Raw genomic sequence first — 4,381 nt, forward strand, 5'->3', positions numbered from 1 at the left:
CTATTCATAAGGGTTTCCCTGGCCAATTCTTTGAGAAGTGGGTGGCCTCTTCCTTCTTCCTAGTCTGTCTCAGTCTACAAGCTGGGCTGTTACCTGTGCACCAGGTGCATCTTGCTGGGTTTTAAACACCAGAGGCTCAGCCTCAAAACTCACGTCTACATGTCACCACAGTAGGACAAACCGACAGATAATTTCATATTTTGATTTCCAAATATACTCTCTAGTATATAGAAATAAAATTGATTTTCATCTATTGAACTTATTGTGATTCTGATAAATTTGTTTATTAGTTCTAAATATTTTGGGGGAATTTAATGCAGAAAATTGTGTCCGGAATAAACGAGTTTTATTTATTCTCTTCCAATCTTGAAGTCATTATTTTTCTTGGCTTAATTTCTGGTTAGAACTTATATTTCAAAGTTAAATAGAAATGGTGGGATCATGCATTATTTTCCAATTTTAGGAGGTAAATATTCAGTTTTTCATCTTTAAGTATGATGTTATCTGTTGGATTTTTATAGATACCATTTATCAAGTTAAGAAAGTGTCAGTTTATTCATAGTTCTTTGAGAGGTTTTTTTTTTTTTTTAATGAATATATGCTTAATTTTTTCAAATTATTTTTCTTCCTTTGTTAAGTTAATCCTGTATTTTCTCTTGTTTAGTTTGTTAATGTGATGCATTTCATTGAATGGTATTCAAAGGTAGAACCAGCTTTGTATTCCCAGGATAAACTTTATTTATTCAGAATGTATCATATTTTTATAAATAAAACCTCATTGCCGTCAAGCTGTCAAGTTTATTATGGCTCATAGCAATCCTGTAAGGACAGGGTAGAACTGTTCCATAGTCTGTCCAAGGCTATAAATCCTCACAGAAACAGACTGTCATATCTTTCTACTACAAAGTGGTTAGTGAGTTTGTACTTCTGACTTTTCAGTTAGCAGCTGAAAGCTTTAAGCACTGTTCCATAAGGGATCCTTTTTTTATATATACATATTGTTGTTAAATGCTGTTGAGTTGGATCCAACTCATAATGATCCCCAGGGCAATGTAGTGAATCTTTCCCTGGTCCTGTACCATCCTCACAATCATAGTCAGTTTGAGTCCATTGTTGCAGCTAACTATGTCAGTCTATCTTCTTGAAGGTCTTTCTCTCTTTTGCTGACCTTCTACTTTCCCAAAGGGAGCTCTAGTGGCATAGTGCTTAAGGCATTTGACTACTAATCAGAAAGCTAGCGGTTCAAACCTACCAGCCTTCTCAAGGGACTGAATCCTTCTGATAAGGTGGCTTAAGTAAATGAGTTGACAACTCACAATTCTTGCTTCTAAGTAGCATTCTGGCTGTACCTCTTCCAAAAGAGATGTGTTTATTCTTCCTGAAGTCCATGCAATATTCAATATTCTTTACCAATGCAATAATTCAAAGAACCAATTAATCTGTCTCTCTTGTGTAATTCATTATGAAGTTTTGTATGCATGTGAGGCAGTTGAAAATACCATAGCTTTGGCCAGGTGCACCTTAGTCTTTAAGCCGACAGCCTTGCTTTTTAACACTTTGGAGTTCATTTGAATCCTTCCATGGCTATGCAGGGTTAAAGCCTTCAGCTGTTAACTGAAATGTTGAGGGTTCAAACATATCAGCCACCACATGGGAGAAAGATGTAGCCATCTGCTTCCATAAATGTGTACAGCTGTGGAAACTCTATGGTGTAGTTCTACTTTGTTCTATAGGGTCTCTATGAGACAGAATAGACTCAATAGAAATGGGGTTGGTTTGGTGGGGTTCCACAGGTGTTGATAGTAGATCCAAGAGAAATGATATCTGAAAATCCTTGACAACTTCTTTATTTTATCCATTTATCATGACATTTCTTATTGGTCCAATTGTGATGATTTCTGCTTTCTTTATGCTAAAGTTTAATCCATAATGATAGATATAGGACAATATGGTAATCTGTTTCTTCTTGTAGAATTGCTCCATAAGGTTTCCAAGGCTGTAATATAAATCTTTAAGGAAGCACAATGCCACATCTTTCTCCCCTGGAGCTGTTAATGGATTAGAATGGCCAACCTTTTGGTTAAAAGTCAAGTACTTCACAACTGGATGTAAGAAGAGACTCTGAAACTGGTTCTTGAGTAGCTAAAGTGAACAGAAAAAAATGAGCAAATAAAAGAACTTAACAGAAGATTTCAAAAGGCAGTTTGAGAAGACTAAGTAAAATATAATGAAATGTGCATATACTCAAGAACTGATCATATTGAAGGAAGAAGTCCAAACTTCATTGAAGGCACTGGTGAAAAACAAGGCTCTAGTAATTGACAAAATGTCAAATGAGATGTTTCAACAAATTGATGCACAGCTGGAAGCACTCATGTGTCTACACAAATAAATTTGGAAGATAGTTACCTGGTCAACTGAGAAATATGATCCATTGGGATTGGAAAATTAGGAACAATGTGATTAACATTACACACAAGTAAATTTTGCCGAAGATAATTCAAAAACATTTGTAGCAGTACATTAACAGAGAAATGCCAGAAATTCAAGCTGAATTTGGCAGAGAATATGGAAGGAGGAATATCATTCCTGATGTAGATGGATCTTGGCTGTAAGCAAAGAATATCAGAAATATATTTACTTGTGTTTTTTATTAACTATGAAAAAGCATTCAACTACATGGCTCATAACAAATTATGGACAACATTATAAAGAAGGGGGAATTCCAGTACATTTAATTGTGATTGGACAATCGACTTCCATAGAGATACTGCATCAGAAACTCAAGGAGGGCTCACTATGAGTCAAAATTGACTCAACAGCAGTGAGTTTGGTTTTGTTTGATGTAGAACCTATGCATAAACCAAGAGGCAGTCATTCAAATGGAACAAGGTATACTGTGTCATTTAAAACAGGAAAAATATTTATTAGGGTTATATCCTTTCACCATACTTATCCAATCTGTATGCTGAGCAAATAATCAGAGAAACTGTACTATATTAAGATTGTTGCATCAGGGTTGGAAGAAGACTCATTAATAACCTGCAATATATAGTTTGCACAACCTTGCTTCCTAAAAGTGAAGATGACTTTAAGCACTTACAAATGAAGGTCAAAAACTGTAGTTTTCATTAGGAATTATACCTCAATGTAAAGAAAACAAAAATCTTCAGTACTGAGCCATTAAGCAACATCATGAGAAGTGGAGTAAATTTTGAATTTGTCAAGGATATTACTTTATATGGAACCACAGTCAATGCCCATTGCAACATCAGTCAAGAAATCAAATGACTTATTGCATTGGGAAAATCTGCTGTGAAATATCTCTTTAAAGTGTTGGAAAGATATAATTTTGAAGACTAAGGTGATGGACAATGAATAAGGGAAACTGAGAAAGAATCGATGCCTTTCAATTATGGTGTTGATGAAGAATTTTGAATTAACTGCCAGAAGAACAAATAAATCTGTCTTGGAAGAAGTACAGTCAGTATGCTCCTTAAAAGCAAGGATGGCAAGACTTCAACTCATGTACTTTGGGCAAGTTATCAGGAAGGACCAGTCCCTGGGCATGAGCATCATGGTTGGTAGAGGGTCAACAAAAAGAGAAAGACCTTCAAGGAGATAGATTGACAGAGTGGCTACAACAATGAGCTCAAACAGGACAATGTGAGGATGGCACAGGACAGGGAAGTGTTTTGTTCTGTTTTACATTAAGTCGCTATGAGTCAAAACTATCTCGAAGGTACTTAACAACAGCGATATTTCTTGTTGGGACATTTTTATTATTATTATTTTAAAATCTATTTTGCGTATCATCTCAATGTTGAAATATTTTCATGTTTCTATCATTGCAGTTGAGATTTTTCTGGTTCTTGGTATGAAAGGAAATTTGAGATAGTGTTATAAATATTTTATGAATTATTTTTTATGAGGCTTTTGTTCTATTTAAATCTATTTTAGCAGGCAGTCAACCTGTTTAGTTTCAGAATGTGTCTCTCTGCCCACTTTGCAGATTATGATTCAAATGATAGTCTAATTTACTAAATCTTTGCAGTGTTATTTAGATATTTGCATGTTTCCATGCCAATCTAAAACCTGGGCAATATTATATACCATGTCCCAATTTTCAAAACTTTTGCTGTGTTGATTTTCTTTGGTTTTGTTAATGGACCACTTGGGAGTTTCTCAGACTTTATACATAAATCCCTTTGACACATCTATTAGACTCCTTCCTGGGCATACCTTAATTATTTTAACAATATTTCTATTTCTAAAATTTGTGTACATTTCTCTACAGTTCATTCCATCTGTAAAAGTTCATATCCTTGTGAGCCATAAAGAGTGATCTGTCTATTTTTTCCCCATCCAGGTAAGTAAGAGC

Source organism: Orycteropus afer, unplaced genomic scaffold (genome assembly GCF_000298275.1).
Source record: "Orycteropus afer afer isolate SDZICR_OR568_19922 unplaced genomic scaffold, OryAfe1.0 scaffold00184, whole genome shotgun sequence".
Classification (NCBI taxonomy): Eukaryota; Metazoa; Chordata; class Mammalia; order Tubulidentata; family Orycteropodidae; genus Orycteropus; species Orycteropus afer.